This window comes from Pseudorca crassidens, chromosome 9 (assembly GCF_039906515.1).
Source record: "Pseudorca crassidens isolate mPseCra1 chromosome 9, mPseCra1.hap1, whole genome shotgun sequence".
NCBI lineage: Eukaryota > Metazoa > Chordata > Mammalia > Artiodactyla > Delphinidae > Pseudorca > Pseudorca crassidens.
Genome location: NC_090304.1, coordinates 77039062 through 77055398, shown reverse-complemented (window position 1 = coordinate 77055398; position 16337 = coordinate 77039062). Strand labels below are relative to the sequence as shown.

Genomic DNA, 16337 nt, shown 5'->3' with positions numbered 1-16337 from the left:
ACAGTCCTGACTATATTTCTCTGACATGAATTTCTCTTCATGATAATTTGGGGGGCTGTCATCCTTGAACAGTAGTTATACCTTAACGTTGGTACACATCTTTATATTTGCATACTTTGTCTCACTTAATCCTTTATATTAGTCTCAACTTTTTCAGTTGCAAGTGATAAAAACCATTTTGAACTAGTAAAGCATTTAAAAGGGGATCTCTTTTGGAGGGTAAGGGCTTACTTGAAAACCTCAGGGGTAGATCTGACTTTAAACATGGCAGGACTAAAGTGTCTAACTGTATAACTCTCAGGTCAGCTTTTCTCTCTGCTAACTCAAAGTCACCTAACTTTAGCTTCACATGTTTCTTTGCATTTGTTATCCTAGTGGAGAGATTCTCTTTGTGTCTTCATAGAGCAAAGCTCAAAGAAGGACTCCAGTGGGCCCTTTGTAGGTCATGTGCCCCTCTCTGGGATCAGTCACAGTGGAGAGAAGGTTGAGGTATTCTGATTGGCCAGGTTGTTGTCACTTAATAAACTTGTGGTCTGGAGACTGGTGGGGCTCTGGGAATTAATCATTTATCAGAACTACATGGGGTAGAAAGGTTCAGTTCCCTGAGGGCAAAAGGGTTGCTGGAAATTTGATGATAGATGTCCACTCCCTTATCATGAGTACTATGAGAGATATTGTTTTTCCTATTTTAGAGGCTCAGAGAGATTGATTTGCTAAAATTCATGCAGCTGGTAAGTAGCTAAACTAAATCTTCTAATCTATTTTGTTCCTTTTGCTGATCTTCAGATTAGAGAACACATTAACTACTTAAAAAATTCTTCTCTATGGAAGGGAAGTAAATAGGCACATAAAATTACCATTTCAAAGTAAAAGAAATTTGCTGCACTTTATGAGCTATGAAGAAATCTGGTATATTTTTCAAATGGTTTCAAACAACAACAAAAGGGCATTTTAATTATAGTACAGCATTGTAAAAACAAAATACAAAAATGTACAAAAATTTTGCTGTAACTTATTTTACTTATTGGAAATAACAGTCTGTAAAAAAAATTATAAGTTTTACTGTTGGTATCATTTCAAAATAAACTTGGAAAAACCACCACCAGAAAAAAAAAAAAGCCCATTTTAAAAAATAGTACAATGTGCTTTTAAAAATACTATTGCAAAAAATCTACAAACAATAAATGCTGGAGAGGGTGTGGAGAAAAGGGAACCCTCTTGCACTGTTGGTAGGAATGTAAATTGATACATCCACTATGGAGAACAGTATGGAGGTTCCTTAAAAAACTAAAAATAGAACTACCATATGACCCAGCAATCCCACTACTGGGCATTTACTCTGAGAAAACCATAATTCAAAAAGAGTCATGTACCACAATGCTCATTGCAGCACTATTTACAATAGCCAGGACATGGAAGCAACCTAAGTTCCATCGACAGATGAATGGATAAAGAAGATGTGGCACATATATACAATGGAATGTTACTCAGCCATAAAAAGAAACAAAATTGAATTATTTGTAGTGAGGTGGATGGACCTAGAGTCTGTCCTACAGAGTGAAGTAAGTCAGAAAGAGAAAAACAAATACCGTATGCTAATACAGATATATGGAATCTAAAAAAAAACGGTCTGAGGAACCTTGGGGCAGGATAGGAATAAAGACACAGACGTAGAGAATTGACTTGAGGACACGAGGAGGGGGAAGGGTAAGCTGGCACGAAGTGAGAGCGTAGCACTGACATATTTGACATACACCGTCAAATGTAAAATTGATAGCTAGTGGGAAGCAGCCACATAGCACAGGGAGATCAGCTTGGTGCTTTGTGACCACCTAAAGGGGTGGGATAGGGAGGGTGGGAGGGAGATGCAAGAGGGAGGGGATATGGTGATATATGTACACATATAACTGATTCACTTTGTTATACAGCAGAAACTAACACAACACTGTAAAGCAATTTTACTCGAATAAGGTTGTTAAAAAAAAAATACTATTGCATTGATCTCACTTTCCCATAAATATTCTTCTGGGATATCTAGGTGAGGTGGCAAAGAGTTGGGTCAAAATGACACAGGGGAAAGGGCAGAACCAGGTAAAGAAAGCAGCTTTTTTTTAAAGGGTAGCTTCATGCAAGTCTGGTGACAGAGGAAGCCCAGGATCAGGAGAACAAAGGCAATAATAGAGGTCAAACAGTCTGGTCAAAAAGCTTAGTGTGTACACCTGACTTGTATTTTGTCTGCTCCTGGAGACAAAGAAGGAACCCATTGGATTGATCTTCCCCAAATCCTAGAATTTCCAAAGCCTAATTATGAAGAAACATTTATTCAAATTTAGCGATTGATTATTGTATAATTTCATCATTAAGTTTTCTTGCTTTATAAAGTTCTCTAGCAAGCATAAGAAGCATCAAGATAACCCCTCAAAAAATTTGGAAGTTAAAAATAAAAACTGCAAAAATCATTGATGAAGTTTTGTGAAGAAAATAATTAAGAAGAACACCAGTATTAGATTGGACTGAAGAGAAAACAAACTCCAGTCCCTGCAGAGGGCTTACAATGTTAGATTGTAAGAAAAATGAGTTAGATTTTATGGAGAACCTTATTAAATAAGATAACCGAGATAAATTGTAGGTATATAGTTTTAGGGAAGCAAATCCCTGGATCATATATCTTGAGGTCTGACCAAGAAAAAAAAATGACCATAACTTAGAAATATTCTGTACACCATAAAGGTTTTTAAACCACATAATTAAGAGGCTTCTCAAAAATAACCTAGTACTTAAAATAGACTTGTGGCTTTTTACTGTGAAGATGGGACAATGTTTTTGGTGTTAAGAAAAACGGGCACTGGAGAATTAAAAAACGCTACACATGTTTAAAATAAACACTATTTTCAAAATCAGTTGGGGAAGAAATACACTGACCCCTTGTTGTCTGTAGAGATTGGACAATATCCATAAATTTATATTCAACGATAAATAACAGATGTGTTGGTTTCAATGTTTTTAAATATTTTCAAAGTATCTATGAATATAACTTTAAAAAAGGAGTGGACATTTTGTACTAATCTTGGTTATTTCATCTTTTATTTATCAGTCTTTCCAAAATATTTCTGAAATATCTTACTTTTTAGTAGCTAATGGTAGTCTATGCCAATTCTTGTGTAAATCAGACCAGTTTTTGTTTTCAGACCAGCAGGAGGGAAAAACAGTGCCAGAAGTTTTTTAAAAAGTTGATCATCTCATTCTCATCCTTGGATTCTTATTTTCATTCTGGTACAGCCAGAGAGTTCTTTGGTTCCTAAAGCAAGGCTGCTCATTCTGGCACCTGGGTAGTGGCTGACCGATGAGCACATCAAGCAACTCACCTGGAAGGGCCCAAGGGAAAAGCATTGACAGAGGATCCGGATAAATATGCTCACCTGTTGCTCAGTGCTTCCTTTATTGATAAACTTTCAACTCACCGACTTTCAGGTAGGAGCAAAAGATTCCTGATCCCTCCTGGAACACAGTGTTGGCCGTCATTTGTATAAATCACCATGGACTAACAAAAGCTAAACTCTCATACGTTTCTTGGTATTTCACCTTTTTGAAAATAGAGGAGTTTATCTATTTCCTAAGTGATGCAGGGAGAAGAGCTTATGTGTAACAAGGATTTTTTGAGGAACTGGACAATAGTGTGGCAGCTGTACCCTCCCTATTCACTCTATAAACCATCTTAGAGCTACGCTGAGAAGATTGCATTCAATTTGGCAAAACTGGAAAACCTTTCAAGCCTCAGCTCATAAACAAACATGCTGACACTGACATTTGTTTCCAACTTAGGTGAAAACTCACAGTGACTCAGACTTTAGCAGTGGAAGCAGCTATTTTAAGAACAAGAGCCTACTAATTTTTGCAAAGAAAATATATGCTTATTGCTAGATCCTACAACAGCTACAAACTTGTTTCCTTATTGTCTTGTTTGGTAAGTAGGTCTGGCCTCAATTATGATTCCGTAGTCTTTGCTCCAGACTCACGTAAAGACTGGTATCAAGGAAAATGACGCTTTATTTCTAGCTGTCCTCTGTATCTCTGTGCTTCTATTTCACCATCCATAAAAACATTTCAACATTTCATGGAGGGTAACCAATTTCAAACATCTTTTAGGGCTCAGACTAAAGAAGCTATACACATTTAAAAATTATTTTTATGGGCTTTACCATTTGGCATTCTTTTTCATTTTAACAATTTTCATAAGAGCTTAAATGTAATAACGCATTTCATATAATAACGCTTAATTATTATCTACTATTTATCCAATGATCTCATGGTAGCTTATAAACACTAATTAATTGAGATTTACAAAACCCTGTGAAGTTCCAAGTACAATGGCCAGGTTTGGTTTAACCAGTTATTTCTCTAAATGCTGCTTTGAAGTCTTTGAATGTTTAACTAGTGATTATAATTCATGTTGCTCTCTGGGAAACTTGAAGTAGACTCATTTTTATCTTTTTCCCATGGTTTTCAAATTAAGTTTTTATTCATGATTTCTGGAATGAGCCAGAGAAAATTTGACTAAGTAATTTTGACTTAGCGTTGAAACTATATCTTTAAGAATTTTCAGATCAGTGAGAAAGCTATGTTGTCATCTTCAGTCTGCTACAACTGTAGTAGTGACATACCTCATTATTCCTACTATACCCTGCTCCACAGCACTCAGCCTTTGAGGCTTCAAACTCTGGCCCACAGAGTACCCTGATCTCACAAATATTTTATCATGAGCCTGTCTCCTCCTTTTAACACTTTCCCTGCTTCTCTCTTTTGACCTCTGTCTCAAACTTAAGGTATAGAATACGACTATAAGCTGCTTATCCAAAGGCCGAGGGTCCTCTAAGTATGTAACTTAAAGAATTAATTTCACCTGTTTAAAATTTTTGTCCATGAGAAATGCAGGCAAAATAATACCTATCCTACTATTTCTCAACATTGTGGCCATTACAAAGTGAGATAATATATATGTATATATATAGTTGTTCTTTTTTGGATTCCCTGCGTGGTTTATATTCACTCAACAAATATTTATTCAGTGCCTATTATGTACCATGCCATGTTCAAAGGGCTGAACAAAGTAGTGAACAAACTAAAAAATAAACAAATAATTGCTGTTCTCATAGCGCATATATTCTAGTGGGCGGGGGAGATAAGTAAAAATATATAATGTATTATATGGTGGTAAATATTATGGAGAATCCTGATTCAATACAAGTTCTACCACTGATGAGCTATGTAGCCTTGGGAAAATTAGTTGACCTCACTATACCTCAGTTTTCAAATCTGTGAAATGGAGAAAAGAATATTACTTACATTATAGCGTTGAGAATTTATACCCATCTTATCAAAAATTGTCCAGTTTGATATTCTAGTAAGATTTAATAAATTCCAGTACATTTTACAGTCATTATGATAACAAGAAAGCAAAGAGACTTTCTATGCAAACAGCTAGTATTTCTTAGACATGCTATTTGAACCCAGATGGGTTGACTTAAGGTTCCTGTGCTTAACTATTGACCTACATTACCTCCACCAATAATAATAGCTAAGAGCTTCACATGTGTAACCTCATTTAATTCACACAAGAACTTTATAAAACAATAAAAATAATGTTCCTGCTTTACAGGCCCCTCCAAGCTGCAGTTACCATCACAGCTGGGTAGAATTCTCTTCTAAGGGACCTGAGTGGCAGCTCTGCAGGGCATTTCCTCCAAGCCTCAGGTGCCAATTACATCAACCTTTTCTGTTTGTATCCCTTTCCACTGAGGTGACAGAGCTTCCTGAAATTGCTAGCTATATGTTACCTTAGTGTCCTCCTTTCACATTTTCAATTATCCAATAACAATTTAATCAATTCCTCTGAATAAAATGTCTCTGTTAAATGGATGGATAAAGAATGAATGGATAAAGAAGATGTGGTACATATATACAATGGAATATTACTCAGCCATAAAAAAGAATGAAGTAATGCCATTTGCAGCAACATGGATGGACCTACAGAGGGTCATACGAAGTGAAGTAAGCCAGACAAAGACAAATATCATATGATATCACTTATATGTGGAATCTTAAAAAAAGAAGATACAAATGGACTTATTTATAAAACAGAAATAGACCCACAGACATAGAAAACAAACTTATGGTTACCAAAGGGGAAAGGGGTGGAGGAGGGATAAATTAGGACTTTGGGATTAATGTATATACACTACTATATATAAAATAGATAAACAACAAGGACCTACTATATAGCACAGGGAACTCTACTCAATATTTTGTAATAACCTATAAAGGAAAAGAATCTGAAAAAGAATATATATATACATATATGTGTGTGTATATATATATATATATATATATATATATATATATATAACAGAATCTCTGTGCTGTACACCTGAAACACAACAGGTAACACAACATTGTAAAGCAACTATACTTTATATATATATATATATATATATACTTTTATATATGTATATAATGTCTGTTTAAATACCTACTGTGTTTTTTTTCTTGCTTTGACTCAGGCTGATTCTGTACTTGGTACCAAAAATGGTTCCTCAAAATCTCACAAAGATGGAATTTGGGGATTGGCTCAGTCATGTCCTTGGTCTTGAATGCAGGGCTCAATTACTTGTCAATAAGAAAGGATATACTGTGCTAGTAATCCGTGGCATGCATTGCCAAGTGCCATCACAATTAAGTTTTTACCTGTAGTTGATTGTGATGAAGTGCTAACTCAAGCAAGTGTCCCACACTTTCTAACATAATAGTCATTTACATAGATAGCACATGATTTATTTACCCCCATACGCGGGGTAGTTTTCAATTTTTCATTATGATGATACCATAATAAGCATATATATGTTATATCAATATGTGTCATATATTTATCTTTTTTCATTAGTGTACTTGATAGTATAAGTATTTCTTTAGAATAAATCATTAAAGAGCAATGGCTAATAATGTTGATAGGTTATTTCTGGCTGGGGAATTATGGACGATTTTTATTTTCTCCTTTATAATATTCTGCATGTCTGGTTTCCTTTCCAATAAGAATTGTTTAATGATGAGAAAAATGAAGTTACCCCCTGTTCCCCAATTAATGCCATTAATTTTGCCACTATCACAGCATGAGTTTTACTCTGCTGTGATTTAGTGAGGTTTACAGCAACTGTCAACTGTATAATAATCAAAATAAGTCATTAAGTCAGCTGAACTAATCACTATGGTTAATTTGTTTGATTAATTCTTTCTCCTCAAGGATGAAAGTAATTTTCAGGTAATCTGAAAGTAACTCAGGAAATCATAGCATCTCTAGGTTGGAAAGGATTGTAAAATGTCCTAACAAAGACTTCAATTTTAATATTAAAATATATATAATGTCTATAATTTAATAAGCAGTTAAATATTTAATATGATAAACATTAAGGAATCCTCAAGGCTTTCAAGCCTTCTCACTCTGCTCTTTTCCTTGGAAAACTCATCCAAAACAAAAGCTTCAGTTATCAACTATAAAGCTGGCACCGTTCAAAATTTTATCTGTAGCCTAGAAATTATCTGATCTCCATATATGTTTTTAGAAAAATCAAGAATAAAGATTTTCATTGGAGGAAACAGGATATAGATTGTATATATAATAAAATTGGATCAAGATTAGAGGCAGAAGGATATCACTATATATCCAGCACCTGCAGAGGTAGAAAAGGATACCTAATTTGTGGGTGGAATGGAGGAGGAGAACAGGATAATGACCTCAGATGGGGTCCAGGCAGATAGATTTCATTTAATCCACTTATAATTGGGTGCATGGTGGGGCATCAGATGGAGAACTCAAGCTCAGGATGTTGCCTAACTCACTGATGAACAGTACCAGTGAGGTGCCTGAAAGCCAAATCAAAGCATGGAACCCAGACAAAGCCTACAGAACAGTGTCTCCCCTTGAGCAAGCACTGTGTTTTGCCAAGAAGAATTGCATTGGTTGTTTGATTCTTCTTCCCCCTTTACAAAAGTCCAGGGTCCTCAAACACACCAAATCATCAGTGAAAGTAGGAATGGAAATTCCCAGCACCAGTACTGGGCAGGGGCAGAGTGGAAACCCTTTATACAATATTCCCCACTTTGGTGAATGAAATCTGGTTGGACAAGCTAAAAAATTAGGAATACTACAAAAACATTCTTGGATAACTATCACTCACATTCTTCAAATGTTAGCAGTTTACTACATTTGCTCTCTTTCTTTGTACACACATACACACAGACACTTTTTTTTCTGTGCCCTTTAAGAGTAAGTTGTATACAAGATGACAATTCACCCCTAAATACCTCAGTCATTATTTGCTAAAATCACAGGAATTCTTCCACATTAAAGCAGAATATTATCAAAATCAGGAAATTACCATTGATACAATATTACCTAATCCATAGACTTTATTCAGATTTTCTCTAAGGCCTTAATAATGTCCTTTATAAAAAATAATCCAAGATCATATATCAATATTGTATTCAGTTGTCATTTCTCTTTAGTCTCCTTTAATCTGAACTATTTTTCTGAGTCTTTCTTCATATTTCATAACATTGATTTTTTGAAAACATTAGTTATTTTTCTTATTGTGGTAAAATAATATAGCAAATTTTACCATCTTAATCATTTTTAAGTGGTTCAGTAGTGTTAAGTATATTCATATGGCTGTGCAACAGACCTCTAGAATTTTTTCATCTTGTAAAACTGAAACGCTATACTTGTTAAACACTAATTCCCCTCCCCCCCCACAGCCCTTGTCAACCACCTTTCTACTTTCTGTTTCTATTATTTTGACTACTTTAGATACTTCATATTCGTGGAATCATTCCATATGTTTGTCCTTTTGTGACTGGTTTATTTCACTTAGCATAATGTCCTTAAGATTCATTCATATTGTGGTATGTGACAGAATTTCCTTCTTTTTTGAGGCTACATAATATTCCAGTTATCCATTGATAGACATTTGGTCGCTTCTACCTCTTGGCTATTGTGAATAATGCTGCAATGAACATGGGTGTGCAAATGTCTCTTCAAGATCCTGCTTTGAATTATTTTCAGTATACTCCCAGAAGTGGGACTGCTGGATTATATCATTATTCTATTTTTAATTTTGAGGGGAACATTCTTACTAATTTTTATAATGGCTGCACTATTTTGCATTCCCCAAAACAGTGCCCCAAAGTTCCAATTTCTCACATCCTCTTCAATACTACTTATTTCCTATACTTTTGATAGTGATCATTCTAATAGATGTGAGGTGATATCTCATGTGTTATTGATTTGCATTTCTCTTATGATTAGTGACGTTGAGCATCTTTTGATATACTTGTTGGCCATTTGTATAACTTCTTTGGAGAAGTTATATTATTCAAGTCATTTGGATTATTTGGTTTTATGTTGTTGAGTTGTAAGGGTTCCTTATATATTCTGGATAATAACCCTTATCAGGTATATGATTTGCAAGTATTTTCTCCCATTCTATAGGTTGGCATTTCACTCTATTGATTCTTTCCTTTGGTGTGCAGAAGTTTTTAAGTTTGATGAAGTCACGTTTGTTGATTTTTTTCTTTTGCTGTTTGTGCTTTTGGTGTCATATCCAAAATCTAACGTCAAATCTAATGTCTTGAAGGTTTTTCTCTGTTTTCTTCTAGGAGTTTTATAGTTTTAGGTCTAATGTTTAGGTCTTTAATCCATTTTGAGTCTTTTTTTGTATATGATACATGGTTAAGTATCCAAATTCTTTCTTTTGTATGTGAATATCCATTTTTCCCAACACTGTTATATAGGAATTTCACAGAAGTGATAATGAGCTCTTCTCATTCAATTCATTAATTTCTGATGATAACTTTAATCGTTTGGTCAAGGTGATGTCTGCCAGGTTATAGGAGTCATCACTTGACAAATTGTTTTCTTTCTTTCTCTATGTCCATTGCATGACATCTTCATGTGGATTTTACTATCTAAATATGTATTGAATCCATGTATTTTTCTTCTGCGTTTTTGATCCAATCTCACTGACCTTCACTGTCTCAAATATGCTTTTCTTTTTGTTGGGAGCCCCTTTTCTCACCATCTTGGTCCTTTGTTCTTTCTGTTTGTTTGGTCTTTGTTCTTATCTCACCTTAAGCACGACTACTTCTGGGAGGCCTCCCCTGACCCTCCAGAACGGCTCAGGTCTTTTATTTTACACTCTCATAGTACTGTATGCCTCTACTTCACAGGAACGTAGTAAATTTAGATTTGTTTGTATAATTCTGAATAAACATCTATCTCCTTGATAAATGGCAAATTCAATGTCAGCAGAAGTTGTTGCTTGCCTTTGTGCCCACACAAAATGTTTGGCTCATAGCATTCATAAATAATAGTCTAGTAATAGTCATAATAATGATAGCATCAATGTTGGGTATTTATTATTTGCCAGTAACTCCACTAAGTTTTCACCATCTCTGTATTATCTCAGAAAAGCAAATGTGAATAAAATATAGTTCATGAAAACAACTTCTTTGAATGTTATTGAATTTTCCATTTACATAATCTTGTATAAATTATATAATTGTGTATCTGCTTTTGGTAACTTATTAAATAGGTAAAACATATTATTAACTGCAGTAAGAGATCTACCAAAAAACTGTAATTTCACAGAGAAAACTGTATAAATAGTAGCCAGTACCTCTTTAAAATAACCTTTGTGTTGAAACACATACTATTTTCCTGCATTTGTAAACTTATAAAACTCAAACTGTATGAAGAATTCTTTTTAAACAATGATCTGGTGCCATTAGCAGCAGAGTGTACAGTGAGGATATTATGAATTCACAGTGGAAAGTAAACCAGTCTCCATATTTTTAAATGAATGAAATTGGAAAAAGAAAGAAGTCATTCCCCAAATAATCATACTATGGTTTAAATAAACACCTACCAGTGTTTATTGGCCAAATCTTCCTTTGAAGTCTTTGACTTCTATCACCAGTGGCATTCTCTGGTTTTAACTGTTGTGCCTGTGGTTTTGTCTACTAAAGGTCAACTGGAGAACATTTGCTTTGGACAGCCTTTGAAAGGATGAACAGACTAGATTTACTTTATCTGCCTTTTAATTACAAATCGTATGCATGCAATTTTGAGATCTACAAGAGCATCTACAGGGCCCCCGGAAGAGGAGGTAGTTGTCTTGCTGCTTTAGAATTTGTTTGCAGTAGTTGTCATTAACGTGCAAGTTAATTAATGGTATGTGTTGCTTGGGTTGAAGCCATAAAGAGTTAATTTTTTTTTAGCACATGTTGTACTAAGGATGAATAGTGAAAGTTTGCTCATATACCTATAATTTATAAAAGAAAAAAAGATGTATGTCTAGAGTTCAAATAGTCAAACATCAAAGTATTTGCTAAGATCAGCTTATTGAGTGAATTTTTCATTACTGGAAAAAGTTAGGTGTTCCATGTTCTTATAGATACAGAGAGTAGTCTGGTTATCTACATAAACTAAGATCTGCCTGAATTTGCCTTGTTTTGGAATCTGGTTTAACCTCCTTGTCCTTTTAAAGAGACTGAAAAAACCTTGGCAATGTCAGGGCACAAGCCTGGGTTGTGGGGACCAAGGTTCACTTTAGGGTGTGTGTACAAACTATTTAATGGAATTAGGGGGGAATTCTTTTATCTATGAACCTGACTGAATAATATTTTATGATTAGCCAGAACACGAAGGAGAAATTGAAGTGCAGCCAGTTGATTCAAAATAGAAGTGATGTTGTAGCTCAATTGCTGGGAGCAAATAAACTAAGAAGCTTCTTTATGGTACACAAAAGAAATGTTAAAAGAAAAAAGGATGATGAAGAAGAAGCATTGTGTGCTGTATGTCTGAATTACAGAGTAAAGAAAAAGTTGACTTTTTTTTCTTATCATATAAGTAGTCATAAATGTTACAGAAAACACAGAGGCAAAAAGTAAAAACATACATATATATCATATATCTTTAATACACACACTTACATATACTTTTTTTTTATAAAAAGTGGAATCCAACTGTACATAGTGTGTATTAAGTTGCTTTTGCCACTCAACTTTATATCACTAATCTCTTTCTGCAATTGTAAATATTCATCTATAAGGCTTGTTTTAAAATTAATTTTTAAAGCAGCATAACCCTGTTATCTATTATATAGTCAGGTTTTACATTACATTTTGAAAAAAGCATAACTGATCTGATTTAATTAGAAAAGGGGTCGTAATCCACAAGATGGCAACCCCATAGCTCCAGGGCAAGTTCCTACAGCACAGTCCTCATCATCATTTCAAATGCTGCAGAGTATCCCACAATATTGCCACATCATGATTTATCAAACATATTCACTACTGCTGAGCATCATGTTGCTCCCAGTATTTCTTAATCAACTACAGAGCTGCAAACAATACCACTGTGGACGATTTACGTGCACATCTATGATTGTTTCTTTGGAGTGATTTCTTGAAAGTGGAATTCCAGGGTGAAAAGTTTTATATTTTAAAAAAGGTTTTTAAATATAGATTGCCAAATTGTTCCCCAGGAAGGACTTTTCAAAAAAATCAATATATTGTCCCAACAATAATGTTAGAGAGTTTAATTTCACCAAAACATTGTCAAAACATCACTGGAATGATAAAAAGAATGAAGTATTGCTACATGATAGAACATGTATGAACCTTGAAAACACTATGCTTAGTGAAAGCATTCACAAAAGACCTCATGTTGTGTAATTCCATTTATGTGAAATATCCAAAATAGGCAAATCCATAGAGACAGAAAGTAGATTAGTGATTACCAGGAGCTTGGGGGAATAAGGAATGGAGAGTGACTTCTAATGGACGTGTGGTTTCTTTCGGGAACAATGAACATGCACTAAAATTAGACAGTGGTGATAATTGCACAACTCTGTGAATATATTGAAACCACTGTATTGTGAACTTTAAAATGGTGACATTTATCTCAATAAAGCTATTTTTTTAAAGTTATTAGAAAACTTGACCAAAGAAAGAAAAAATAGTAGCTATGGTAAATGGCTTTCAATTAATAGTGATGTTGTACTTTTCTTTTTCCATACGTATTGGTTCTTTATATTTCTTTGATGAGTTATTTGTTGTGTTTCTCATTCTTTTCTTTTAAAAAGTATTCAAACTTTTCTTAATGATTTGTGTATTTCCTTATGAAGGAGGATAATATCTGTCTTTTAATATGTAACTATCTAAATACGAAAGAAAAAATCTTTAATATACTATTTTTAAATTTAATATTCTGGGCACCATGATACGTATTTCATATCAGCGAGAGGCTGAAACAGGGTTTTCATAACTTAATTTAATTCTAGAATCCCTGTAACTTTGATAATTTTTTGAGAAGTAAAAAGCAAAAGCTACTGATTCTATCTAAGTTAGTTTCAGTGCTACAGGTAGTCACAGCCTGCAGCAGCTGCCATTTGCTCAACCCCTAAATTAAATGTCAAATGTCGCTGCAGAAGGAGCGCAACCTGGCAAGTGCCCTAACAACATACATCAGTTCATAACACACTTTGGAAAAGTAGAAAATGCAGAAAACAATTGATGGCACTAACTGGAAGATGTGTCATTGGTTACTTTATGATGAGGTGACACTTAATTCCATACCTCAGGGTCAATTAATCAAGGACTAAAAATTCATGAGCTTCCTGCTGAGAAAAATATTCATTGGGTAGAGTAAAAAATGAAAAAAAAAGTAACATTCTTTCAAAAGTGCTATTTTGAAGCACTGAAATCCAAATTTTACCTTGTATTTGTAAGAAACATCACTAATGGTTGAAGGGAAAAATCAGCACTACCACAGTAAATGTATGCATCAATTATAAAATTCATCACAATTTTAGAAATGCTAAATTATGAAAGGTATGACTTAGTATTGTGGATATGTGGTGATTCTGTGCTTTTTGTTGTTAAAGAGGTTGTGAGCATCCAACTGGCAGGAGATTTTGGCTCCTTAAATGAACAATAAATCATTTTATCTCTTAGTGTCAAAAGTTCATTTTCAACAATGGAGCCCAGAAAATGGTGCATTACATGCAAATGATGATTATAACTAAGAAAAGAGTAGAATTATAGAGACCAGATTATAATCTATACTGTGATGTTTATTGTGAACTTTGTTATCTGGTCAAACCGAGGCCTTCAAAATGTGATCCAAGAGCTAATTAAACATAAGTTACTGCTTGCAAGTCACTGTACTAAGAGCTTCTGGGGATGTAAAGCTGAATAAAACCTTATTCACTCTTTCTGCCCTCAGCGAGCTTTATACAATTGTTTTTTTTTTTCTTTTTGTTTGGGAGGTTGGGAAAAGCTGAGGAGATAAAACAAGTACAAGAGACTTTAATTTGCTCCTTTTAACAAGTGAGAAGAGGGGTAGTTTCTTGGTATGATTAAAGTAGGATAAAACAGAGACAAGTGATAGAGAAGTTTGGGCCTAAAGAAAGAGCACAGGGGGAGAAGGCAAGACAGAAAGTCAAAGAAAACATAAGAGCAAATCTTCTATTAAGATGTTGGGGAGAGGGCCACATGAGGACTTCTAGTTCAGGGGTAGTTTGACAGGCTCTGAGTCACATGAGGGCAGAGGCAGCCTTTGCAGTGGGAAAATTGATGATGCATCACAGCACAAACGAACAACCTTCTCAAAGAGTGGGTCACATGTTGAGAATGCTGAAGAACAAGAGCACGCAGGCTCCCGAGGAAGCCCTGTGGTGATGAAGGGAGCCTGCTTCTGGGAAAGCAGTCAGAATAGTGTAGGAAGTTTGTAAGTAAACACATTTTTCAGACTCAGTTAAAAATGTGTTTATTTAACACCTCTCATCTAAGGACCTAAGAATGTTTTACTGATATTTACATTGATAGCTCGTTTGTATTCCCCAAGACACGAATAAAATTAGAGTGATTTTGAGATCTGTTTCTTCTCCTGCAGTTTCTTGGAATTTATTTCCTTCAAAAGAGAGATACTATAGACTTAGGGTTATGTTAACAATAGCAAGATAACAGTAGAGAGAATAGAATTTTAGATTCTTTCTAATTCCAAATTGCATAAAATGGCAGGCCATGAACAGGTTTGGTAACTTTTAGCTTTGTAACACACCTCTGACGTGGGGAGAACAGCACTTTCATACAGGACTCTGTGAGGTTTTGATGAAAGGCAATGAGATCGAATCTGTGCTTTGCATTTCTTAGAAGTGGTACAGGGTATTCATGCATAAGTACTGCAGAGTTTTAGTTTTTTACAAGACTATAATGAATATGGAATAAAGTGAGGCATGAGTTTCTAAGACCAGAATTTGATCCATTTTCTTTGGAAACAATCTTATCCAAGATTTGATGTATTTCTTCTACCAGTTTGTTTGCTTTTTCAACTCTTCTTATAACTTCTCAGAAGAAACTCTGCTTACAATTAACATAGGAGTTTTAACAAATTTCTCAGGAATTGGGGTTTGAAAATAAAAGATAAATAATGTATATGAGTCTAGAAAGATATATGCAAAAATGTTTTGCTTATGTATAATTTCTAACTTTGCCATAATAAATATGTATATTTATTCCTAATACCATAACCACTACAAAGAAGAAAAATTGACATTGAAGGACAAAAAATGATCATGGTGGAAGACTGCATTCATAATTTTTTTGTTAAAGTGTATCTTTCCTATGAAGAGCCTAATCTCATATAGGAGAAACTTCCCATGTAAAAACTCATTCTTGAGCTATCAGGATGTATGAAAACAACAGATGGTACCAGAACAGTGAGATATAGAAGATGGGAGAAAGAGGAAGGAGAGGAGGAATAAGAACATACAAACATGGGAAACTCAGCTGACAGCAGGCAAGCACAGAGGTCCAAGTGCAAGTTGGTAGGAGGCAATAGGGATATGGGACTTGATAGGATTTTAGAGACCGTTGAGTTCCATCCTTTATTTTTCGTGAAGAAACTGCAGGCCAGAAAGTTGCAGTTTGTCAGTAGTCCCAGAGCCTGCTCTGTCTCAACACTGAGCTCTCAAGCATTTTCCTATACTATGTGGGTCTCTGCCTGGTCTCAACTTGTGACAGGAATCCTTTCCCCATGCAAGCATGAATTAACAATCCTTAACTGTGCACTTTTCTTTTTCTAAAATAATTGAAAAGAGTCACAAGGAAAAATTGAAGAAGTCTGTAAATGACAAAATCCCAAAGATTGAAGATAACGCTATACAACATCATCTCCCTCCTTTATTTCTCTTGTGATTAATGCTCCAACCCCTTAGCGAGATCTC

General features: G+C 34.7%; 1 pseudogene; it reads left to right on the top strand.

Moving 5' to 3' along the window:
- Positions 1-3306: 3306 nt before the first annotated feature.
- The window catches only part of LOC137229686 (elongation factor 1-alpha-like), a 54939-nt pseudogene continuing 41908 nt past the window's right edge, over positions 3307-16337 (top strand).